The 27966-nt window shown below is 34.8% G+C and overlaps 1 protein-coding gene across 2 annotated transcripts in view; it reads right to left on the bottom strand.

The window, feature by feature from the left end:
- CERS6 (ceramide synthase 6) overlaps positions 1–27966 on the bottom strand; it is a 323332-nt gene that overhangs the window by 293014 nt on the left and 2352 nt on the right. The gene's annotated exons all lie outside the window — the stretch shown is intronic.

Here is a 27966-nt window from a genome sequence, read left to right as displayed (position 1 = left end):
TCATTTCCTGTAGTATTGGGGATGGGCCAGGGAAGAGTGCCAGGTAGGATCCTCTGACATTTGTGCCAGGAAGTTTTGACTCCTGTTCTAGATCACCCTTCAATACTTGAATCCAATGATTCCCTAACATTTTGAAATTGAAAAAGTCTTTTAATCTGATTTTGCAACTTTCATTTCACAAAGAATTGTTTTTAAGTCCCATGGTATATATTAATTTTTTAAGTTTAAGTAAATTAAAGGGATTTTACTTTATGAGAATTTCCCAATACCTTTTAGGATAAGTCTCTGAATCTTACGGTGTTTGTTGATATACCAGAGTTAAGAAACACTATCTTAAAAGGAAATCAGATGGTCCCCAAATATATCATTCCCTGAGAAAGTTCTATTATAAGTATATAAATAACATTTGAATATAATCATTGAAAAACATAGTAAAATATGTCAGTTTGGGTTTTCTTTCTAGATTTATTTTTGCTGCAGTTTCCTAAACCAAAGCAACAGAAGGCAGAGTCAAGACTGTCACAGTACAACGAGCCTACTAGATATGATTGCGCGTGGACGTATCCTTTACATGCAAGAGCTGAGCCAAATGTATTCTGACAGTCCTATCCCAAGGAATACAGAGTTGTACATTTATTTATAATATTCGTTTACTAACCTTTCCTCCCGCTTCCTTTCTAATCTCCCTTGGCTTAGTTTGTTAACCCTGTTGTCTTTTATACCATCACTTCCAAAGAAGTGGTATCAGGGGACAACGATAGCATAGCTATATGTCAAAAATCATAAGCTGTATTCTTGGCTTTTGTGGCAACAATCAGTTGTATGATCTAGATCAATTCATTTAATTTTTCAGTCCCCTTTACTTTTATTCCTTTTTCTTTTGCCCTTTGGTTTCATTGAGATTTCTTTTTCATTTGAAGTAGTTTTACCTACCTTCACAAAGGATTAAAATATGATCTTTGTCTGATAAGACACCCTAAAGAAAAAAATTGCTACCAGCTGTCACAATTTTAAAGTCACACATACAAATAAAACTTCCACTTGGTGGGGTTTTCATGACTTTTTTAATCATAGTTTTCAAAATGCATGGCAGGATGAAGTTCAGAAACCCCAAGAAATGCAATGACTTAAAGAAGTAAAAGGGGGAAAAAGTTCAATAATAGCTACTAATCCTATTCTGGACTTTGTGAAACAAGAAAATGAAAGAAGCATGAGACTAGAAAGTGCCAAAGGGATCCATTTTCATCAGTGAAACAGATATTGTAAAGTTTCTTTACTGTTATCATATTGACAGGTGATGCTATTTACTCAAAAGTACTAATATCACCAAACAGACAAGCAACAATAACACGGGTAAAGGTAAATGTGTATGTTTAAGGACAGCAAAGTTCTGACTACAAATTCCAGAATATGAAAATCTCCAAAAAGTCAAGGCATTCCTCTTAACTAGAACCAGTAATATGGAAAATAGCAACCTCCATGCAGAATTTATTAACTTCTGAGAAACTCAAGAATGGAAAATAAAAAAGTAGCAATCAGTTTAATTTCAACTAATCTACTACCTCTTTATTTTATCTCCTAAATTCTAATTTCTCCTGTGCTTACAGATGATTGTCTTATGTTCTATAGAAAGGCAGACCTGCCTCATTATCAAACCATATGTATTGAGAGTTCAACTATACTAAGGAGACTTGGGTACTATGCAATTTATCGAGACACAATTTCTGACCATTGCTAATTAACAATTTTAAATGAACCACTCTGGTTCACAGGACAAAGTCTTGAAAACAGAAACAACATATTAAAAGCATAGATCATAAAGTATTTATGTAATAAATAGGTAACAGTATGCCTTTGTACAATTTCCCCCACCTCCACCCATGACTGGAATATGCTCCCTCTTCACTTCTTCTTAGAATTAGATTTCTTCAAGACTTCTCTCAAGTTGCCATTGGCTTTTCTTAACTCAGAATTGTTATCATTCCACTCCTTGAAATTATTTTCTGTCTATTTTGTATTTATTTCTCTATATACAATTGAAATGTAAGTTTCTTAAAGGCAGAGACTTTTCAATTGCCTAATACATATCAGGCATTTAATAACTGTGAATTGCAGTCTAAGGCAACAAGGAGGCTTGCACAGGAAGCATGCCAGATGACAGCATAGTGTTAAAGGCTAGTGTTTACAGGTTGTTTTCAAAGTATAACAAAAAGTTCATTTGGGATACACTTGTTAGGCTTAATAAAAGTTAACAATTATGATAAAAACTACAATATAGATATGTACCTTTTATTATAATGGTCATACAATGATTATTCTTTAAATGTAAAAGAAGTTGCTTTTCTATTTCTCCTGTCCTCCTTGCCAACATCTGCCATCTCCGATATTCTCAGTCTTTCCAACTGGGGGGAATTAGAGGAGGAAAGTGAGAACAGGAGGTAGAGAAACATTTTCAAAGGAAAACAATCTATTTTTTTTCAGATCTGAGGTGGTATTATTTCTCCCTGTGGATACAATGAAGATTTCAATAAAGTCAGTTCTGTAGAGAATGACTATCCAAAAGATAAACAGGCATTTTCCCCTTTTCAGTAAATCATTCGCCTTAACTTAAAAATCATTTAGAAAGAAAAATCTGCCAAGTCAGTGGCCCTATTTTGGAACCCTTCATAATAAACACTAGAGAAAATATCACCAGCTTCATCCGAATTTTTATTCTACACCACTTTTCCCACCCCTGAAATATATGTGCCTTGTATGAGTCCTAATAACAATGTGTTTAAATAGCATTAAAACTGAAAATACTACTAGATGGTATTGTTGTTAGAGTCCCAGGCCTAGAGTCAGGTAAACTTGAGATCAAATGTGACTAGACACTTAATAGTGATATGACTCTGGGCAAGTCACTTATCCCTGCTTGCTTTGATTTCCCCATCTATAAAATGAGCTGGAGAAGGAACTAGCAAACCGTTTTGGTATCTTTGCCAAGAAAACCCCAAAAGGGGTCACAAAGAGTGTAACATAATTAAAACAACTGAACAACAATGAAAATAAGTGATTTAAATTATTTTAGTTTCTTTTACTTCATATAATTAATTGTTCAAGGTGAGTTATCAACTTGCAATGAAGAATAAGGAGTTTACTCAAGTGTTTCTCTAATTCTTTCGTATCACAAATTTTAAGCCATTTGCCTAAATTTGACTCTGATTTTTTAATTTAGGGACAACCTTTTATTCCTGGAATCTATCTACCTAAGATCCACATAAGATCAAACAAAGAGGTATTTACTAGGTAATCTTCCCCTTCAGACTATCACCAGAATCTTTTTCTCTTCCTGAAACTTCAGATATGAGAATACCAAAAGTTTCAAAAGTATCTAGTAAATCTGAATAGAAAGAGAGAGACAGAGAATGGGGGAAATATCTCTCTATATATGCTTGAGGGGGCAATGGGTGTTGGGTAGCAAGAAGCAGACTTGGTCAATGGGCTAACAACCCCTTCCTAGGACATTCTTTTACCTAATTAAGAGTGAAATACTGTACACAATTTCAGACACCCAAAAAATATTTAATGCCTTACATTTCGTACACATTTTGACATATCTAATATGATTTAATTCTTACAACAAACCTGAGAAGTAGACAGGATAAATATCATCATTCCCAGTTGACAGATTGGAAAGCTGAAACTCATTGAGGTTAACTGGCTTGCCAAGGCAGGTGGTCCCCATTTCTGTGATGTGATATATTCCAGGAAATTACCTACAAAAGCAAATCAGCCTAACAAAGAATCTGTTGGTACCTGTCTATTCTAACATAGTTGGCCTTCTCAGTGAAAACCATAAAACAAGCCAATAAAATAAAGGTGCAAAGAAGCAAAATATATTCATTTATTATGTCAAGCAAGTAGTGATGACATGAAAAGCAGCAAAAAGCTAGAACAACCTGTAGTCATAAGTGTAGATATTTCCCAAGAAGACCCTGCATTAATATGAGGAACCCACAGAATACTGGGAATAATCCAAAGACTTCTTCTTTCTGTAATTTTAAAAAACTGCAATGGATAACTTCCTTAAGTTTTTACTAGAACACAATTAATTAAAACTTATCCTGAATACTGCAATTTCTTTCACCTTTGAAAAAAGAACTCTATCATATAGTTAAGAGAAACCCAAATTGCTAAAAACAAGTATTTCTCTCCCTCCCCCCCTCTCCACTTCCCTGCCTCTCCCTCTGTCTCTCTTCCTCCACTTTTCCATTCTGTCAGACCACAAAATGGATAGATGAATACTCATTTATCTGAAAACCACTACAATTTCCTACTCCAGGTTCAGCATAATTATCTAGGATTTTTCAGCCCCAACAGATTTTCTGTGAAAAACAGCACTCAGATAGAACAACTCTGAAACCCTTAAATCATTCTGGAGTCAGTGGCACTCTCAATAGAAAAAAATGTTTCAGCATGATCACATGGCATACTCTACAAGTGTCCTAAGATTAAAGGGCTTGATATATCAAGTATTACATTCTCTTAGAAAAGGAGCAACAGCAATGCTGAACATTTTCCTATTTTTCTAATCTGCAAAATATTTAAATCTGAACCCTCCTGATTAACAGTTGTCCTGAAAAATTACTCTGGCACACTTTCCCCAAAATGCTATTTAGCAGGTTATGTACCTTAGTAGTCTAGTACACAGTGTTCTGTCCATATAGATAATTGATATCTAACCACATACACAGTGCTTTACAGCTAATGTTAAGTTGATTTCCTCTTTGAGATGTTTTTCATGCTTTCTAATATCAACGAATGCCTTTTGTTTCATTTTAAATAGTCCCCAAATTAATGCAGAATCTTCTCCCTTTTCAATAATCAAGATCTATTATCCTTGAATTTATAAGCCCAGAACTTTGTATGCACAGAAAATACATAATTGCATCCTTATAATACACCTTCATTTTCAAAAGAGGATTGGATACAAGAACTGTTAATATTGCTCTAAGGCATAGTAGGACTGGTTAAGTAAGGGTGATTAGTCTCTGCATAGGCATATGGCCAACCTTCTTGCTCTTGAATGGCTCACTCACACCAACTAACACATTCCTAGGGTTCCAAGAGATAGATAACCACAAAAGGATTAAAACTCAAATTCTTTCTGGGATCTAGAGGAAAGCCCTGTTGGAAGTTGCAGGGGAGAGATATATTGTTACTCACCACTCTAGCACCTAAACCCCCAGTGATGCACTTCTCAATGACAAAAAAGTTATCAAGACATCATTTGCTCTGATACATAAAAAATTCTTTAATGATAAGGCAAAAGCAAGAATTGTAACAGTTAATGTAGTTAATCTACAGCCAACCACATATCTTATAGAAACTTAACTGAAAGGCATATATGAAGGAGGAAAACTCATGCTCAGGGCAACTCACAGTTATGAATTATCTTTGATACCTACTATATTTCTAGTCCTCAAGTCTCTCCTGCTAGGCAAATTGGCAAATGCTTCTCTTCTGCCCTTGAACTGATGAAACAGTGACAGCCTCTTTTAACAAAAATCACCCTTTCAAAGGATTTGAGAAACTGTTATATTTTGTAGTGACATGCCTTAAGCATGGTCCAATAAACTCTCAGTCTACTAACTGTAAAGCCTCTTTCCTACTATCCTTTTTCCTCTAAAACCAGAAGGAGCAACAGAGACCAATCAAGTACCTCTCAAAATTTTCACTTCTGAAGTTCAGATGATGCTGAAAAACAATACCTCACACTGAAGCAAAGTTTGGTTCTCTTTCAGTTATCAAGTTCTCAATCTTTTCTTCAGCTCATCCCCAAAGTAATTCTGCTTTTCTAACCAAAAGAAATAATGGCTGAGACTGCATGGTCAACTGACTGTTCCTGGTCTTGGCCTTCACTCCTCTCTTCCTAATTGCCTCAAATGGTTCAAATGAGAACTTCCAGGTGGTCAGTAACTTGTCTTTCCCTTTAGATCTGGAGCTCATGGAACCTTTCTGTCCATTATGAAACTAGCAGCCAGCACTTAATCTTCCCATGGTCTCTACTTAGGTGAATTGCCAGATTTTAACTTTGGAAACTCTAAAAGCAATCCCTTCAAAATGAGGTGGGGAACCACAATTCTTTGTAGCTTTAGTCATTCATTTTTCCACTCTCAAACAGGTCCTCTCAGTCTTTTCATCTAAGGGATAGCTCTCATAATGAAGTTTCTCTTCATATTTTAATGGGAAAACTTTCCTTTACTCATAGATTTTATCAGTGAATCATGCACACACAAAAAAATCCTTTACTACCCTTTTCAGCAACCAAACTGTTCCCTTAGGAAAGGGTGGTTTCCTTGTATTATCCATAAATTGATTTAATCCTTTTTTTTCTTTACTGCTGATTTTCTTCCCCTTTCAGCAAACTTCTTAAAAAGGGACAGTACTTTATATCAGTCTTCCACCTTCCTGGCTCCCTATTTTGTAAGATAGGACAATGAAGCTCATCCACTAGACTACAGTTAAAATAATTCATTCCTCCATTCTTGTTCTCTATGAGTAAAGAATTTTCTGGAACAGGAAGGTAAGATTAAAGCTACAGAACTGGAAAAGGTGATACAGGTTAGGAAATCCAACCATCTATTTTACAGATGAAGAAATTAAGGCTCAGAGAGCTGAATTTAACAACTAGTAAAAATCTAAGGTAAGAACAGCTAGAGAGCACAATAGATAGAGCTCCAGGCCTGGAGTCAGGAGGATCTGGGTTCAAAATTGACCTCAGACACCAGCTGTGTGACCTGGGCAAGTTACTTAACTCTATTTGCCTAGCCCATACCCTTCTGTCTTAGAATTGTTACTAAGATAGAAAGCAAGGGTTTAAAATTTTTTCTGAGGCAAGACTTGACTCCCAAGTTGAGCATAAGAGATATTTTCTTATACATACAAAGACTCTTTTTTCAAGATCCTTGTGCATAAAGCTCATTTTTATTATTATAGCAAAAACTTATGACTAAGAGGAAGCTGAGGGCAATTTCTAATTAGTACATAATTAATAATTAATATTAATCATACCCTTGATATACCTATGAGGTAGAGGATAGATCATTATGCTTATTATTGTTATGCTTAGACTTCACAGAAGTTAAAACATTTGCCCAGTAACAAATTTTCCAATTAGCAAATTGAGAATAAAAGGAGGGGAAAGGGAGAAATTATTTTCCAATAAATTAAAATATCACAAACTCCATATAACCAGAGTTCTTAAATTATTGTTACATAATATAGTTTCTCTCTTTCCATTTGGAAGAACATACTTTCACTACTGTAGCAATTATGAAAGATATGAATTATATTAAAGTTAGAAATAAAACTATGTCTGAATATAATGGTACCATTGGAAAATTGGAGTTTTTAGCAAAATACAGTATTTGCCTACCTATGGTTTATCCAAAACTCCCAATCCTTTAATTTGGAGATGAAGACCTACAAATTTCCTTTCATATCTCCTAAAAATTAAATATTACATTTATCCAGGATTGTAAATTTTTCTTGACTATTATTCCTATCTTCTAGTCCAAAATCAAGGTTAATCATTAACATTTCTTGAGTCTTTATGTTATGCATGTTGTCACATCATGAGGGAATTTATAATCTATTAAATCAATGAAGTGACCCAAAACATAATTTTATTAATGACTATTTAAAAATATCTGGGGGTTCTCTTTTTAATTTCATGATAACATTTAGAAATGTGAAAGAAAAATAATCCAAAGAAAGTTCTAATATTTATGTAGACTACAAGGTACATATGATTCCCACCCCAGCCTAGGTAGAAATACTTAAAATCCTGGGAAAACAAAAGTTCTAACAGGGTTGGAAAATTCTACCTCCTTGATTGCTGCAGCTAAATTAATCAAAAATAGTTCAAGACATCGGTTGTATAAATGAGAAACAGAAACTTTTCTCCATGAAAACCTTTCAAGTGCATATGGCTGATTACAAATCTTTGAAGTATATGTTACTGATTATTCAACTTGAATATATTACACACCTCAGAGAAAAATAAAGCAGTCTGTTCATAGGATTAAAATGGGCATGCACACACACACATACACACACACTCTCTGGAGAATAACTTCTTATTGCAAATTCAGTTACACTGAGATTTATCTATATTGCAGAGCTCATTTCCAAATCCAATGAACTAATCAACTACCATTTATCATTTAAATATAGGTGAGCAAATGGGAAATTAGCATTCTTTTTAATTAGTCCCAATTAAATCTACATGACCAAAGGAAGGCAATTTCACTTTCTGATTAAGATTCTCCAACCAACATCATTCAATACTTTTTAAGACAATCTTACAGTCTTGTTCTATTAAGGTTTATGCCGAAAATATTTTATTCAAGTTTTTAATACAGTCAGACTTAGTGGTGCATTCATTAGATATGGTTCTGTTCTGACTATAAATTCTTAAGATCAGAAAATCTCTCAAGTCACTTTTTTGATGGTTGAATGAAAGATTCCGTGTTAAAAGTTTCAACAATTAGTTTTGTAGATGATCTAAGAATTGTGCACTCTTTGCCCCTTTCCCCACCTCCTCATTCTACCCTACACAGTCACAGCATAAGTAAGTAAGAACCACACAGAACTGGGAGTTATTTCATGTTTTACTACTTTGTGTATTTTTGTGGCCAAGAAAACTAAACCATCATCTAATGGCCAGTATTCTGGTAGTGTCATTCGGAACTAGTAAGGTTGGTCTTTCAACAGTAAACATAATAATTTGTCACTGAACTCATCCTCAAAGCCTTTCTAGCTTAGTAGAAACTGCCAGCACTTGTGCTCCATAAGCATAGCATTAAGAAGTAAAAAAGAAATAAAGCAATGACTCTTTTGTACTTATTAGATACAGTTAACCAATACAAAAGAGTTATTGGTTAAAATAGAATAAAGTTTGGTTCTGTCAATTGGTTTCTAAAAAAATAAAACAACTTTTATAATAGCTATTACCCAAAACAAACTAATAAATTTACAAAAGGAGTAAAAATTGACATAAAACCAAAAGTGTTTAACCAAAGTAAAAACAAGTATCAAATAAGCAAAACAACTGCTTTTACTCTGTAGCCCATTCCAGGTGTACCTGATGTTCAACTCCCTTTGGAATTATTTATAATTGAAAGAGACCTTAGGTCATCTATTCTAACTCCTTCATTTTGCAAATGAGAAAACTAAGACAGGAAGATGGCAAGTGACTTTTCCAATGTCCTAAAGGTAGCAAGTGGCAGAAAAAAAATAAATAAAACCTAGATCATCAGATTTCTAATTGAATTCAAAGAAAATATAGTTCTGGTCCTGCTCATCTCATTTCATTTTTTCTTTTCATACATTTCCTTGCATGCATTAAATTTTTATGGTATGTTGAAATGTATTCAACCAGTCTCCACTACTGGGCATTTAGGCTATTTCCAGTTCTTAGAACACAAACAGTTGATCTCTTTGCCACACAAAGAGATGTGGCAGCAAAGAAAATCACTGTTTTGGTAGTTTGAAAACTATTATGAAGGAGGAGCCTGGAAGAAGATAAGCAACATTGCTTGACATGCAAAAAAGGAAAAGGAAGACAAAAAAAATAAATTTGTAGAGAGCATGGCATTAGAACAAGAAGATAAGAGACTAGAATAGTTCTGGCAATGCTTCATACGGGTTTATTGGCATTAAAAATTAGTAGAACCACAACTTTAAGACTGCCAATTCAGTCTTTATTGTATTATGTTAAGAAGTAATAATAATTCTGTATGTAAGAAATTGGGAAGAATACCTAGATCTTAACCAAATACCTAAAAAAATGAGATTAATATTCAAGAGCTGAGAAAGTGAACAATCCTAAGAGAATAGAAAAGAATAAAAATGTTAATTTTATTGAAACAACTTTGTAAAAATGACCAAAAAGACATGAAAATATCAATTCATGTACCTTCTAGAAGACTGGTATACTAGTGTTCTGAGAGTATCCTTGAAGAAAATATAAAAAAGGCAATGGATAGAGTTTCACAGGCAATTTTCACAGTCATCTACTCTGACAGGGATAAAATTTATAAGATCCCCAAGTGTCTAGTATTTATTAACAAATAGGCATTTGACTAGGGGTTGTATTAGAAAGATAATCTAGGAGATATTTCTGGTAGTAATAAATAAGATACTCTGGAGTGACTAGAGAGATACTAGGGGAAACCTGATGGTACCTAGTTGTAATGGAGATAGAGATACTTCTGAGAGATAGAGAGATGCTACTAGAGGGGATACTCTGGGGTTACCTATTGATCACTACTGATGGTTAATGATATTTCCTACCCTCCATCCTTCACCTTCCAGTTTTCCACCCACACCCTCCTGCCTCCCTTCCTCTCCCCCCTGTTAGTCAGCCACCCTTCTAAGTAATTCAAAGTTGAACTGTGAGGTTTAGAGAAGATATTCTAGTTCTCTTTTTCAAGTAAGATGGTTTATTGGAGAGGACAAGGATGGAAGATGAGGTGAGAAGAATAGGATTATCCCTAATCTACAAGGAGGGTTAGGATGATTTTGGGAAATGTCAGTCCTGTCACAACTGTGACATAAAAGTCCATCAGGGAGATGGGAGGACAACTGTTTAACAATCTTTCTCCTTCCTTCGAACTCAAATCTCAAATATACAATCAGTTCTTCACACTCTAAGCCACCAAAAAAAGTTAATTTCTTCTCAGCCTAACTCCAGAAACCCCCCCCCCCAAGGGTCATTTAGCCTAGGACAGAAGCTAACAGGGGTCCAGTTCAAAGCTTCTTCCCCCTTCAGCCTGGTTTGACTCTCCAACTGTCTTTCCTGTAAACATTCTATTTGGAATGTTCTTACTTGATTGACAGCTGAGGTCCTTTACTTTGTTTTGCATGCATGAAATTCTCTCTTCCTTCATGCCTCTTCCACAGGGTGGGGGAGGATACTGCTTTAGTACAGAGATACTTAACCTACAATGCAGGAATTTTTTAATATATAATTCTGATAACTGCATTTCAATATAGGTATTTGGTTTCCTTTGTGGTCCAAGATACCTTATTATATGCATTTAATAATAACAACAACAATAATAGCTAACATTTACATAATGTTCACTATGTGTCAGGCATGATTCTAAGGGCTTTACAATTATTAACTCATTTGATCTTCACAAGGACCTTGGGAGTTAGGTGCTATTTTTATTCCTATTTTACAGATGAAGAAAATAAGACAAACAAGAATTAAGTGACTTGCACAGGATCACATAGCTAGTAAGAATCTGAGGTTGAATTTGAAGTCAGGGCTTCCCACTCCAAGTCCAGTATTCTAGCCACTGGCCCATCAAGCTGCTTCTCAAAATATGTAATTCAGAGAAGATATCCATGGGCTTCACTAGACACCAAAGGGCTCCCTAGCACAAGAAAAGATTTAAAACTAGTTTTCTTCCAATAAGGGGTTTTGTGTGTATGTATATACATCTTTGTGTGTGTATAGATAATAATGTAGCTTTATATATATGTATACATATATACACATAAGATTATATATGTAATTCTATGAGGGTTTTTTCCCAATAGGAAACAGAGGGGGAAAGAAAAAATATATACTAACTGAAAAAAATTAATTAAAAAATATTATGCAATCATAGAGACAACTTTAATAACTGAGTATTGATATACAATGAGGTTTAAAAAAGGAAGGCATACACACTTAAGGCATTCATATCAGGAAAATGGCCAGTGAAGAATATAAAGGAAAATCATTATTGATAGTAAAGTTCTCCAAATGTTCCCAATCATTACACTAATTGAATTGAGCCCTTACCCTATAAATCTTCCTAAGGGAAATTCAAAGGAGAGCATATGGGATCATTCAATTATCCATATTGGAAAATAGAGTCAATTAAAAAAATATATTACCCAGATTACATACAATGGACTGAGCCCAAGATTTAGTAAGAGAAAGCCATAGAACTAGATCACATTTAAGAAACTGTTCAATTTTCAATACCCCAGTTTAATCATAATATTCTTTCAGTGATACTATAAGACTGAACAATCTGAGAACCCTGTGATCTCTGAAGTAACTAAATTACAAGTAACCCAAAGGACAATGTAAAGATACATTATAAGCATAAATAGGCCACAGCATGTTACCAATGATAGCAAGCTTTCATGAAGTGATGAAAAATATCATTAAGGACATGTACAATGGGAACAGTGATAGGCTGATCATCAGCAATGAGAAAAGACTGATTACCCAAGAGTTACATATTATCATCTTCTTTTTGGTTCAGCCCTTGTACAAGACTGATAGATCTTACAAATATCTCCAACACACCCAAGTTTAAAAAAAGAACCAGAAGGAAAAAGCTCTCCAAAGCCCGGGGAAGTGAAGGTAGATCAGGGAAAATGTACTCTTTCAGGAATTAATGGAAAAGTTTGTACAAGATCAAAAAGAATTAAAGACACAGAGGGTAATAATTTGTGGAGACACCCACAATAATGAAATCATTTATCCATACAGGTGTCAAAGTATTCAAGTTCCATGAAACAGGATTGTACAAGTACTTTCAGGAAAATCCATTTTCCTAATATTAATTTATGTTTGGATGAGGAAAATACTAATAACAGTGGCTAATATTAATATGATGCCATAAGGTTTACAAAACACTGTACATGTGATCTCACTTAATATTAAAATAATGGTAAATCTTTTAACATTAACAATATAGTTAACATTAATCCAGATATTTAAATTTTTAGTTATTCAAAAGGAAATCCCAAGAAGGTAATAAATGTTACATAAATGTATATATATAATTAATTACTTTTTCATTGTTATTAAGTATATCTGATTTGGACATGCCAGATAAACTTTGAGCTTGATAAAATATTGTTTTTGCTTAATAGACCAACAGTTTAAACAAATATCTTTAAGGGAATAAATAAAATATTACACCTACATCTGAAAGGAAAGTACCCTCAATGCACTGTGAAAAACTTCTAGGGAAATGTGCTACACAATCATTTTAACTGTCCAGTCTCAAATACAAGTATTTTTTGTCATATACTGCTTGTTTCCCCCTCCTAATGACTCTGTTCTATACAAGTGCCCATATTTCTCCCCAGTGAGGAATGTGTTCATTTAGAAGTAATAGATATTTTATTGATCCTAAACACAGATTCCAATGAATAAAGATAAAAAACAATTTAAACGATGAAGTTTAGAAATATTTGTATTAACTCAGACAAAAAAAAATAAACTACTAAGTTAAAGAGTAATCTCTTCCACCAAAACTAATATTGGCTTAAGAGGGAAAATGACTTGGTAAATTCCAAGTGATAACAAAATAGATAGATAGATAGATAGATAGATAGATAGATAGATAGATAGATAGATAGATAGATAGATAGATAGATTTCTACATCTTAACACTGTATACATACGGTTTTAAGATTTAGAAAACCCTTTACAAATGGCATCACATTGTTATCTTCAGAACAATTCTGGGAGATAGGGGATATTATTATCCTCATTTTGCAGATGAGGAAACTGATACTGAAAGGTTAAGTGACTTGCCTATGGTCACATAGTCAGCAAGTACCTGAGGTTACATTTGAACTCAAGTATCCCTGCCTCCAAGCCCAGCTTTTTATCCACTTTGACACTTAGCTGGTTTAGTTAGGATACTACCAGAAAAATCGATTAAGAAACTTCATGAAAGATAATACAGCCCCATTTCATTACTTCTTGTTGAAGGTAGAAATTCTCATATGCCTATTTTTATGTTTTATTTGATATAACATTGCTGATTGAAATTAAGTAAGAAAAATATGTTGATATCAAAGAAACAACAGTATGTTCTGTTTTATCAGAATAACCTTAACAAACTCCTTACTTCAGAAGTGCCACCCTGATTAAGGTCCTTTGGACCCTTTGTGATATTTGGAAGATTGGCTTCAAAAATAAGATTTTCCTGGGGGTAGGAGGTAAGGTAAGGCAATACTGGGAGATATAAAGTAAAAGCAAATGATATTAACAAAAAATTATACAAGTGTTTGTGATTTCATATTTTTAAAGTAGTACAAAATAAAATTTCAAACTGTTAAAATGATACTTTTGATATTTAATAATAGTTAATAATTGTATGGCACTTCAGTATTTGAAAAGTGTTTTATAAACATGTTTTCATTTTCTCCCAATACCTGTGGCTTAGGTACTATTATTATCTCTATTTTACTGATGAAACTGAGGTAGACAGCATGTAAGTGATTTGTCCAGTGTCACACTGCTAATAAGCTATTCAGTTATTTCTTAGTGACACCATTTGGGAATTTTCTTGGCAAAGTAATGGAATGATTTACCATTTTCTATTCCAGTTCATTTTACAAATGAGGACAGTGAAGCAAACAGGGTTAAGTGGCTTACCCAAGGTCACACAGGTGGTATCAGAGGCCAGATTTAAACACAGGAAGAAGAACCTTACTGACTAACAGGCCCAGTGCTCTAACCACTTCATCACCTAGCTGCCATGCTGGGTTTCAAATCCAGGCTGGCCATTTACAAAACCATTGCTTCTTCCACTTTCCAATTCTGTCTTCTCCTAGAACCCCTGGCTTCCTTTAAAGCTCAGCTGAAATACCACCTTTACACAAGTCCTTTCTTGACCCCCTAGCTGCTACTGTCTTCTTCCACCTTGGAATTAAATAGGATATGCCTATATATGAGAGAGAGAGAGAGAGAGAGAGAGAGAGAGAGAGAGAGAGAGAGAGAGTTTTCATCAAAAGAAAGTAAACTCCTTGAAGAACAGGATGGTTTCACTTTTGTCTTTAAATCTCAATTGTATAGTATATAAGTATTAGTGCACTGGCATCTGGATGGAACCCAAAAAAATTAATAAATGCTTTTTGAATTAGGTTGGAGAAGTTGCCATCCCTATCTTCCTAACTGAAAAATTCAATGATATTTCCTCAGACTTTGTTCTATTTTTAGTATTTGATACTACTTGCACTTCCCTTCTTTTCACATCTTTTTCTGATACTGCTCTATATGAACTTATCTCACCTACCTCCTAGAACAACTGTTTTCAGTCTGCTTGTTGATTGGTTGTAATTAATGGTCTCACATCCTTAGAAGTGATCATTGAAGTCATGGGAATCAAAGAAAGCCAAGATAAAGAATGTTGCAAGCAAAGAGGGCCAAGGACAGCACCTTAAGAAACACACATATTAAAGGGGCAGGGACAGGGGAAGAGCAAAGCAGAAAATGACTAATCAGATTCACTGAGTACAGCACAGAATGTCTATGTGTCCTTCATTTTCCTGATCTCCTTCCCTCTCCACAAAAAGCCTTACCTCATGCTACACTTAAAGAAAAGGGGTAATGACTATTATGAGCTGCCATTGCTCTCCTCATCTCCAATTCCACACTTCAAATTATCTCAACTTCATGTGAAAGGTCTTCTCCTTTCACATGCCAACTCTTCCCACAAATACATTTTGTCCTATGCCACTTCTGTACCTTCATTCAAGCTTTTCCTTATATGCATAATGTTCAACTGTCTTCTTTCCACCTCTTAATTCTTACCCATCCTTTAAAATAATAATAGCTAACATTTATGTAGCACTTACTATTGCCTAGGTACTGTGCTTTACAGTTATTATCTCATTAGATCCTCACAACGATGGGAAACAGACACTATTATTTTCCCCATTTGGCAGATGGAGAAAATGAGGCAAACAAGAATCTTAAGCAATTCACGCAAGGTTACAGCTCTTAAGTGTTTGAGGCCATATTTTTACTAATTTCTCTCCTGTTTATAATATAATTTCATCCTTGGATTTCAAATAACATTTAATGTACACTAATGTACACTAGTAAGTCAATAAATATTTATTCACCACCACCAGGCACTTTGCTAAGCACTGAGAATACCAAAAAAAAGGCAAAAGATTTGGCTGAAACATTTCATAAAACAGAGTAGCATAAAACAAAACTGGAAAGATGGGTAAACTTTAAATTAAGGAAGATCTATAACACCAGGCTAAGGAGTATTGCTTTTATCCTATAGGCAATGGCAAGTCATTGAAGCTTTTTGAGCATGGAGAGGAGTGACATGATCAGACCAGTGCCTTTGAAATGTCACAGAGAGGGGCATCTGGGTGGCCCAGTGCATTGAAAGCCAGACCCGGAGACAGGAGGTCCTGGGTTCAAATCTGGACTCAGACACTTCCCAGCTGTGTGTGTCCCTAGGCAAGTTACTTGACCCCCCCCCCCATTGCCTAGCCCTTAGCACTCTTCTGCCTCAGAACAAATACCTAGAATTTATTCTAAGATGGAAGGTAAGGGTTTAAAAAAAAAGAAGAAATGGCATAGAGGAGATAGCATTTGCAAAGGGAAGACAGAAATTTAGTAGTCTGGTGAAAAGTAATAAGGTACTATACTAATCAGGGTTATAGTTGCATAAGCATAGAAGAGGGATAGATATGAGGGACATTATAAAGGCATAATAAATAAAATTTGGAAACTAATTGGATACAGAGTGGGGAAGGGAGAGGGAAGAGGAAAGGATATCTGTACGGTTATAAAACTGACCTTCTGGAAAGAAAATGCAACTCTCAAGAGAAATAAGGGATATGTTGAGTTCTGCATGCCTCAGGGCATCAAAGAGAAAATACTCTGCAGGCAGTTGACTGCAATGGGTTCAGGAGAAATAAATTCTATGTATGTAAATTTTTTAGTCATCATTGTAAGAGTGACACTTGAAATTCATGGAAGTTAATGGGATGCCTAAGAGAGAGTAGATAGAAAGAGAAGAGAGTTTTTTTAAAAGTCTTTATGAACACTCAAGCTAAAGGGGCTGAAGATGAATGATAATTCAGCAAGAGAAAATGAAATGGAACAATCAGACAGATAACAGGAGAATATAAACAAATGGGCATAAAAGGAACTAAGGATTTAGATAATTTAATTTTTTTTATTTTTATTATGATGCAAAACATTTCCATATTGGCCATTGTTGTAAGAGCACACTCATAACCAAAACCTCAAAATTAAATTATAAACTATAAATAAAACTGATGTAAAAGATAGTATGCTTTGAGTCACATCCATCTGACTCCGATAGTTTTTTCTCTGGAGGTAGATAGCATTCCCCATCATAAGTATTTCAGGATTGTCCCAGATCATTGCATTTTCTAAGAGTAGCCAAGTCTGGTTGAGAGAATTTCTAGGTCATCAGTAGCAAAAGCTAAATAAAAGTCAAGAAAGCTAAAAACAATGAGCAAAGCTAACAGATTTAGAAATAAAAGTTCAGGGCAACACAGAAGAATCCTCAGTTAAGCTCTGCAATTGGAAGCCAGATGACAAAGGATTAAAAAATAAATGACCAGTGAGGAAATAGAAGCGTCAAATCCAGATGATTCTCTCCAAGCTTAGAAATGAAAGGAAAGAGATACAGGATTATCACTTAAGCTGTGAACATTTTACAATATGGGGCAGAATGAGTAATGGAGCAAGCTGCTATAGGAGTTGGAAGTTTTACAAAGAGGCTTTATCAAAGAGAAAAGTCACATCATCCTCAGAAATAGGAGTAAAGGACAACACAGCTGAAGATACAGAGATTTTTTAGATATATAGTAAGGAAAAGAGGGAACTCACAACAGATGTCTTCTCAATAAAGTAAAAGATAAGAATATCTGTTGATAAGGTGCATAATAGGTGGTGGTAACTTGAGTAAGGAAGAAAAAATTTCAAACAATTGCTGAGATCAATAGGATAGAGTCAACTAAGTAAAAACAAAAAGTTTACATTGAAACACTGAAAATCTAGTTGAAATTCTATAATATGATTTTGTATTAAACTCTATCAACAGAGAGATGTGACTTCCCTCAACCTCATTCAGCAGATCAGGAGTGGAGAAGACAGATGTTGAACATGATTTACAGCTGGTTATTAGCCAGGCCTGAATGGTAGTAGGGCAAGGGAACAAGGGAGTCAAGGGTGGAGAAAAATATGTGGATGCATTGGCTAATAGATAACACAGCTATACAGGGAGGAAAGTGAGGTAAGAGTAGAGGTGAAAGGCTAGGAAGGATAGAAGTACTAATAGTGAAGATGAGGAAGAAGACTAGGTTTATAAATTATGAAAAAAGAAAGATGGAAAAACAGGAAATTATTAATATGGTGGGCAATTCCAGAATTCAAATTCATAGATATAGCACTGTTATAGGTGATGATAAAATCTAAAACAAAACTTCTATAGCTGACTACAGTAGAATAAATCTATAGGTCTTGGGACCTAAGGAGATTGATGACTTGGGAGGCCAGGGAATTTAAGGAGGCATAACAACATCTCTATTGAGATCTCTTAATAGAAGAACAGGGGTTGGTATCTGTAACCAAACTATCCAATAGAACTCCTTGAGAAAGGAGGGAGAGTGATCTGGAAATTAGTACATCATAGCAAAAATGATTTGTACTAAGTGATTTTGAAAAAGTGAATCTCAAAAGAAGAGAGGTCCCTAAGTAGTGGCAGTAAAGGTGGGGGAGGCCTGGAAGTGTTGGAGAACATTGAAAATTCCAATTCCTGCCCTAGTAGGTGAAGGGCATAGAAAACAAGAGAGGTAAGGATGCAATGGCTTCTCTAGGAAGATTACTACAAATAGGAGAAGCTAAAGAAAGACCCCATTAAGAATCAGCCCCCTGGTCTGGAAAATCACTTGAAAGACAGAGTTCTATTCCAAAGAAGTTTTTACTTTAGGATCACAAAGCACAAGGTGACTGGTTCTAGGCATCATCCCCATTTGTCACCAAACAAAAACACAGCATGGCCAAACATTCAAAACAAACAACAAAAGAAACCCTCACCATGATACAAATTACTCTATTGGAGAGAAAAGTCTCTAGGCTCCTGTTCTTTGTTGGATTCATTCCTTTTCCTCAAAAGGGTTCAGACCATAGCATTTAACTAAAACCATAAATATTTACTCTACAACTAAATCAAATAAATTCTCCAGCCCCAGGATCAAGAATACAAACAAGACCTACTATCTCAACAAGCATTCTTCTACAACACAGTTTAACACAAGCTATAACTCACTGGAGATGTAAAATCTGGATTGGGGTTTTCCTGGAATTATAAAAATTGATAAACTGATAAACCTAATCTAGTATTAATTTACTATAATAAGTTGAAGAATAGTACATTTAGTGCAAATTGACATCATCACCAATTCAAATCTCTGTATTCCTATTCAGTCCTAATGCAAGGAAGAGATTCATTTCCCACCCTAATTAATCAAATCAACCGGACTGTGAAGTGAAAATTTTAATATGTAAACAGGATGATTTATACCTTGGAGTCTCTTTATGAGGTATGACACTCTTGATAAGATCTAAAAAGAAACTGTTTCAATTGACTGAAAGGATAAATTATATCCAGTAAGACTGTATAGTCCATTGGTTAACTGGAGGTGGAGAAAGGGAAGGTGCTGAGCCAACACCCAACACATATATTTACTTTCTCCTGTTCTTTATGTTCTCTGAATTACTTACTCTCCCCTCCAACTTCCCTTCATACATATTCTTCCATTGCCAAAACAGACAACATACCTCAGTCATTAAGATCCTTAGAACACTTAAATTCAGCCCAAAATACTGTCAAATATACTAATAGACTCCTGAGCAGACACTGACTTGTTGAAAGTGCTAATCCTGAAATTCTATCAATACTGATATGTGGACTTTAATAAATTGAGCAAAAAATTATGCATGGTTCCCTCCATCCCCTTTTATCCATCTTCCAGCAACTATTGTTGGTATAAAGTATAAAAGAGAATGAAGACAAAGGGAAAATTTCAAAAAATCAATTAATGAACATTTATTAAGCACTCAATTTGTGCCAGGCACTGTGCTAAGCACTGGAATAACAATTAGCAAAGGCTTAATGAAATTTCTGTTGAATTTTAAAATTATTTTCCTGAATATGTTACACAGAAAGCCATTTTATACAGTGAGTGAACACTGAGAGACACAAAACCAATTCCATCATTATTCAAAGAGCATCTATAATATGAATCTGCTAATGCTTATATTTTGGTTGCTCTCTAATAGCATTCAAGTGAAATCATTTGCAAATGTCTACAGTTTTCTTTAAAACACATAAGAAGGAAACCTCTATTGAATATCATATTTTTCATTAAACCAATGAGAGATGGGAGCCAGTCTGGTCTTCTTCAGTGTGATTAATCAATAGCAGATGGTGGCTTATATAGGAAGTACCTGTAGTCTCAGAATCTGTCATTAGTAGGATTTTATCCTATCAGCCTAATTAGTTTAAATGGATTGTGCACTGGAATCTTTATACTTTAATCACCTAGATAGTACAAAAAATATGAAATGTGATTTCCTAAAAAACAATGTACTATTGTAACACACAGAATTTTGCTGTTAGCAATTTGCATGCCACAATATTCATAAATGGACACTTAACTATATTTGTTTCAAGTACCTTCCTGAAAAAGGAAACTAAAATATTTACTATGCTATCAAGTAATGTATAGTGTTCTTGCCTCCTCTCTCCTCTCCCACAGTTTTAAAGAATAGTTACCCACTGTCCCCATCTCCAATACTTGATTTATCACTTTATCAAGTAACAAAACCTATTCATTGCCTACCACAAAAAAAAAAAAAAAAACAGACCAAGAGTTCTAGAATATTTATTCCCAACAGAGCAAAATGTCAAAATTAGAAAAGGAAACCAGTGGTTTTCATGAATTCATGTTTCAGATAGTAACAGATAGTAAAGCCTAGCTAGTGGTTAGACTGGTCTGAAGAAAGCTCTATGAGTCAGGAGTCTGGGCTTTTTTTTCTTAAGTCTGTTGATGACTCCCTCTGTGACCCCTTTGTGAAGACAATTATACTCTTTATGTTTCCTTACTCCTCCTATTCTTCCTTTTCCCCAAGCCTTTCATTCTTTCTCTCCCCATCTCACTCCCTAAACATAAAATTATCTACAATCTAACGCATGATCTCCAAAGAATCCCATGCATCCTATTTAGAAGTCATGGGACTCACATCTCTGATGAGAAATGACTTGAAATAGAAAGGCTCATACAAAAACAGTACAGACATGAGACTAAAGTAAAAGGACAAGCAAAGAGCATTTGGTAAGGAAGTAAACAAAGGCCATCAAAAAGCAAACCACCAAGTAGCAACCAAAAGCAAAACAATGGCCCCAGAATTAAGACCTTTAACCATCAAATTGGCCAGAGTTTTAACAGGTCCAGAAGCATTTTTTAAAAGCAATTACTATGTGCCAAGCATGGCTCTAAACTCTAGAATACAAATGCAAGTCTCTGCCCTTAAGGAGTTTATTAGATTCTAATGAGGAAGACAACATCAAGAATATGATGCTCAGGGTGTAATTAAAATTACTAATGATTTTGCCTCAAAATCTTCTAATTAAGAAAAACAATTTAATCTCTGAAAATATTATTGCAAAAGATTCCTTTGAGAGAAAGATTATTGGGTTGGACAGAAAGGAACTGTTGTTTGTTTGTTTGTTTGTTTGTTAAGTTGTTTTCCCCCCTCCCCAACAAAATAAGCTGTATTATCTTAGCTGAGTCATTGAGTTTCTAGGGGCCTCAGCTTCCTCATCTGCAAGACGAGAGAAGTAAAACAGATAATCTCTAAGGTCTTTTGAGTTCTAAAATCTTATAGATTGCTAGAATTATTAATAACAGGGTCTATAAACATTATTATTATTGGTAGCTTATATTTCTACAGAATTTTACAGTTTAAAGTGCTTTGCACTTTATGAAGAAAACATTTATGGAGTCATTAGAGGAAGGGGTTAAAGAGGAAGTTCAAAAGAATCCCAGACAAGAATACCCTTGGAACAGCAGTGGAAAGTAATGGATAGAGGAACTGCTCTGAGGTACCCACCCCTGCTACTTATTGCATGTCCTCTGGCAAATTGCATCTCTCAGAGTTTGTTTGCTAGTTTGTAATATGAGACTAACATTTGTACTAAATAGCATATATGATTGTGATGGAGAAGAGACATTAAGTAACATATATAAGGGGCTTTAGAAATGTCAGTTGCTGTTTCTAGTGTTGCTATTTAAATATATAAAGGCATCAAGAATATAACTGGAAAGAAGACAAAAAAGATGAAAAGAAAACAATGAAATTTTTTGAAGTATCATATTTTTGAGATTTATAGCATCAGTGGAAATTTTGTTGGTTTTGCTTAATTGGGGGGAGATATTGTTGTTGAGCTACTTTTCAGTCATGCCCAACTCATCATGACTCTATTTGGGGGTTTCCATTTTTTAGAGCCATTTCCTTCTTCAGCTCATTTTATAGATGAGGAACTGAGGCAACCAGGGTTAAGTGACTTGTCCAGAGTTGCGCAGCTAGTAAATGTCTGAGGCCTGATTTGAAATCAAGAAGATAAGTTTCCCTGACTGCAGATCCAGCACTCTAACCACTGTGCCACTTACCTGCCAATGGATTTTCTAATAGTATCTTTTTTACATATCACATGAAGTTGAGAGTGTATCAGGTCCTACAGAATATATAAAACATTCCCTAGGGTCACAGAATCATCAGTTTAGAGCTAGGACTCAATTTAGAGGCTTTCAAGTTCAACAATCTCATTTTACATTTGATAAAACTAAGGCCAATGGGGCAAACATGGGCAGCTGGGTGATACAGTGGATAGAGTACCCAGCCTGGGATCAGGAAGACCTGAGTTCAAATCCAGATTCAGACATTTACCAGCTGAGACACTGGGCAAGTCACTTAACTTTATCTCTGTTTCCTTACCTATAAAATGAGCTAGAGAAAGAAATGGCAAACTGCTCCAGCATCTTTGCCAAGAAAAGCACAAAAAGGGTTACAAAGAGTCAGACATGACAGAAACAACTGAATAACAACTACAAATAAACTCTTAACAGCTTCAATATTATTCTCCTGAGAGTCTATCATCTAGAAGTCTAGAAGAGATTTCAGCCCACCCTCTATGACTCGCCTAGGAAGAGGTAACTGTACTTTGGGATATTCTGACCTCCTCAGAGATAAGATTTTAAAGCAATTCCAGGAATCATTTCACTATTCATTAACCCTAAATTTGTTTCTAAAATAGGCTCTCATTTGAAACATCATAGATAACATATTTGATCATTTGATCCAATTGATTATTGCCCAATCTACTGTTGATGATAACATTATTCTGATGGATAACGTGCCATTCATTCAATTAGCCATCTTATCACAAACTAGTTAATAAACCTTCCATGGATGCATCAAAAGACAGCCTGTTATTTTGCCTAATTTAAAAAAAATAAATGTTGCTTAAACTTTAGATAAATGGAACATACCCTCTTTCTTTTAGAGAGCACTTTTCAATAAAACAGCCTTTGGTACCTGCTTTTCCTAAACCTGATAGAAACTCATAGTGATGGGGAAGGGGGGATGGAGGGGGTTGTTTTTTTTCTTAATTCTCCTCTAACCACTAATGCTAGGCTATGGCAAGTAGATATCTATCCACACCTTTAATCTTCATCATGCCATCATTTAATGAGCTAATCATGTACATTTATGGATTAATCTCCAATTCAAAGTATTAGTAAATAAAAAGTTATTTCATGAAAATTACAATTTTTTAATAAAATTCAACTATCCCTTCCCAAACTTCCCCACTTTTAATCTAGAGTAAGTAATCAGGGAAGCTAGTTGGTTCAGTGGATAGAAGGTCAGACCAGGAGGTGGAAGGTCCTGAATTCAAATGTGGCCTCAGAAATCCATTAAAGAAATTAGCTATCTGACCCTAGGCAAGTCACTTAGTCACTTAACCCCCACTGCCTTGTTCTTACCACTCTTCTGCCTTGGAACCAATACCTTCTGCCTTAGAACCTGTACTAGGTAAGAGGTGTGTGTGTGTGTGTGTGTGTGTGTGTGTGTGTTTAAAAGAATAAATAATCAATTAACCACAGGCACAGAGAAGAACAAAGTCTTCAAAAGAAAGTGGCCATGGTGGTGCCTTCTTGGAGATCCCAGAAAAGCATCAGAAGAGTAAAGGCAATAGGTAAATCCAGAAGGAGCTCTTCTGAAACTAGTAAGGGATCAGACTGAATTGATATTACTTTCTTCCTATATAGCTCTAGAATAACTTCTGGAGGGATCAGAGACTTAGTGAGAAGTTAAAAGGTAGATATTTTCTCCTTAGTTGAATAAGGAAGGAAAGAATGTATTAACATTGAATTACCATATATGGTTTGGGTAATCCTCCCAACAACCTGGTGTGAACCTATCATTGATTAAAGATAACCAAGAAAGGGTAATGATCTAGGGTGTCAGAAGACCTTGAGAAGGGAGGACATTGGTCAAAAAATCCTTTCCATTTCTACCATAATAAAGCTTTCTAAATGAGCTCCTTGATCATCAAACATCTGGATAACTAGTACTCAAAGTAGTACAGATGAAGGCAAATATGGTAGGGGAGGGTGTAAAGAAATTAGGAGGGAAAGGTTATATGGTAGAAAAACCTCTTACTTAGTGACTGATCAGAAATACTATAGCTTTTCCCTAGCTTGAAAAGGGTTTGCTTAACTGATTTCATTTACAGGAAACAAAGTAACAAATAGCTAAAAAACAAAAGTAACAAAGCCATTGGGCAACTGTTCAAGTCATAAATTCTCACACTCAAATGGCTGTCATTTATGAGCAACAATCTGTGGAATTTAATTTGAGTTTCTAAAATAACAAGTAATAACTTTTTTGAGTAAAGATAAATTCCAGTGTTTCAAACACATAGGGTCAATGGAATCTAAATTAAACTTGGGAATTAGGTAACTATCTCTCAGATCAAGGACCTAACTAACTGACAGAAGGAGACTATGACTTAACCTTGGTCAAACAGTTAATTGGTGGCAGAATTTAACCCAGAATCCTGGTTCCCTGACCTCCAATCCAATAAATGTTCTTTCTAGGCTGCCTCCTTACCCCTAAACTCATGAAGGCAAAAATATAATTGTTTAGATATATACCTTCTATCCTGTGACACTCAATGAATTGTCCTTTCCAAGAAGTAATTCTGCAATTCTTGAAATTGTAATCATGGATATTTAGGTTTTATAAATGGTGTAGCAATGAAATGCAGCATGGAATAATATAGGGGTCTTGAGCTTTTTTTTTCCCTCTTTGTATCATGGAGCTCTATGGCAGTCTAGAAAAGCCTACAGATACCTTCTCAGAATGTTAAGTACATAAAACAAAATAAAAAGGATTACTAAAGAAGCCAATTATATTGAAATATAGCTATCAAAAGAGCAACTAGGTGACAGTGGATGGAGTTTGGTGCCTAAAATCAGAAACTCATCTATTTTAGTTCAAATCTGGCTTCAGACATTTAATAGCTATATGACCCTTGGCAAAGTTATTTACCCTGTTGGACTCAATTTCTTCATCTGTAAAATGAGCTGAAGAAGGAAATGGCAAATCACCCTGTGTCTTGGCCAAGAAAATCCTCAGATGGGGTCATGAAGAATTGGACATAACTGAAAAATGACTCAACAATATAGTTATCCAAAAAAATTTTTTTAATCTCTGATTACAGACCCAGTTTAAGATCATTTGGTATATTGTGCATGGAGAGCTAGACTTGGAAGACCAAAATTCAAGTCCTACCTCTGACACAAAGCCACTTAATGACTATGTATGCCAGGCTAAGTCCCTTTCTCTCTCAGGGCTCTGAACAATTGTTTATCTATCAATCAATCAATATTTATAGAGTACATTCTATGTTCTACTAAGCCCTGGAAATACAAAGAGAGACAGACAGACAGACAGACAGAGACAGAGAGAGAGAGAGAGAGAGAGGCAAAAGACAGTATCTACTCCCAAGGTGCTTGCAATCTAATGAAGAATACAACATGCAAATACTAATAAAGGAAGCTACATATAAAGTAATTAGGATATAATTAAAAGAGGAGAAGCACTAGAATTAAGAGAGGTTAGGGAAGGAAGGTGGGATTTTAGTTGGAATTTAAAGGATTTCAGGGAGGTCAGTAGTTAGAGTGAAGAAGTTCAGATTTGCATTGGTAGATAAGAGCTTCCTCATTTGGGAGTTCTTTATATCAGTGAAATCACTGTTTCAGTCCCTATCCCTATTCCATTATTGTAATAAGAGGACATATCTGTGTTGGTATCAGAGTCAAAATTTAGGTAAATGTTAAAACTTCATGGCTCTCTTTCCCTTGGATTGATGATCCTAAAACAAACAGCAAGCCAGCATGATCCATGGATTCACAAAATTGACAACCACATCCTGTTATTGTTATAAAGTCAGAAGTATGCCACATTTTTACAAATTCCAATTTCTATTTTAGAAGGAGCCCTGCGATTTCATTGCAATCTGTCAAGCAGATAGCATGCATTTACCAACAATGACTCTTCATCAGTCCCTCCATCTACATTGGAGAACAACTGAACCCAGCTAGATCAGAGTTTCATAAAGATTGTTCCCAAACTACCAAGCAAGAGGTTATTCAAGAGCTTCAGTTAAAATTCATTGACTGTATGTGGTTCCAGTTTTAACTAGCCCTGCTGTGTCTACATATTGTAGCACATATGGATACATAAGACATCATGTCTAGGCCAGATACTTTTATTCTCAATTTTGAAATGGAAGAAACTCAAAAATATCAAGATAATAATACATATATATATATATATGCACACATATGTATGCTTTGCTTTCAAGATTCAGTATCCAAGAATTTTTTGTTAAAATATACTAAATTACATGGCAATTATTTCCATTATGGAATAATTCAGGTAAAATTCCTTTAAGTGGTATACTCTAATAAGTACATTTAAAATAATTTTAAATTTACCAAAAAAAGATTCCTAACCAGTTCTACAAGGACATATTTATTATACAAAAGTGAATTACAACTATATTAACAATAACAAATCAATCAACTATGTAAATTGAACAAAGCAAGCTACTACTTCAATTAGTCACAAGTCTGAGTTTGGTAAAGGTGAGTTGGAGGAGGTATTATTCTTTCTAGAGTCAGATTCCATAAAGAATTCCCTATCTATTCATTCCACCAATAGGTGTCCTTCATTACAAGAAGAAGCAGGTGAAATAGTATGAAATTGGCTTCAATACAAACCCATTGCCACTCCTGGAAAAACAATTCAAGTGTAGATCCTACCAACAATAAATCAGTTATCATCTTTTTTGCATGAACAGTAGAATACATGAACATCATCATCATAATTCAAGCCATATATGAGAAATCTTTGATTTCTAGGCAGAACACTTAATGTAACACATTTTAAAGCACCTTAAATAGATTCAACTGCCTATGTACTTGTCAATAAGACCCAATTTCTCTGACTGATAGGTAAAAGCAGATGTCTTTTTTGTAAGTTACACATTAAATCATGAGTTTGTGCTTTAAAATCAATAAATAAAATGTTCATGAAGAGGAAAAAATGTATTTCTAGTTTTCAACTTTCCCAGATGTCAAAAATGGATTGCAATACTTTAAGAACAAGACTTGTTTCCACCCTGTTATAAAAACGCTACTTTTTTTTTCACGTAGTGAACAGTCTGGAATCAATATAAAGAAGAAGCCAAGAACATGCAGATGTCTGCACTCAAGTCATTTTGCTGGCATGCTTTTGTTCTCCAAGAAATAAGAGCACACATCTTTCTACAAATGATGTAGTTAACTACTCAGATGTGAGCACATTGTTGCTATTGTAAACCTTTCTTAACCGGATAGTCTTTTTTAAAGATTACTAGGGTGGATATCTACTCATCTTCTCAAATAATTCATTTCTGAAAACATAAGCAATAAATTGAAAATACAGCTACATTTTCACAGTTGTGTTTCAGCACCTATTGGGACTGAGTATATATATAT

Source organism: Monodelphis domestica, chromosome 4 (assembly GCF_027887165.1).
Source record: "Monodelphis domestica isolate mMonDom1 chromosome 4, mMonDom1.pri, whole genome shotgun sequence".
Classification (NCBI taxonomy): domain Eukaryota; kingdom Metazoa; phylum Chordata; class Mammalia; order Didelphimorphia; family Didelphidae; genus Monodelphis; species Monodelphis domestica.
Note: the sequence above shows the minus strand (reverse complement) of the source record. Positions and strands in the feature narration are given on the sequence as shown.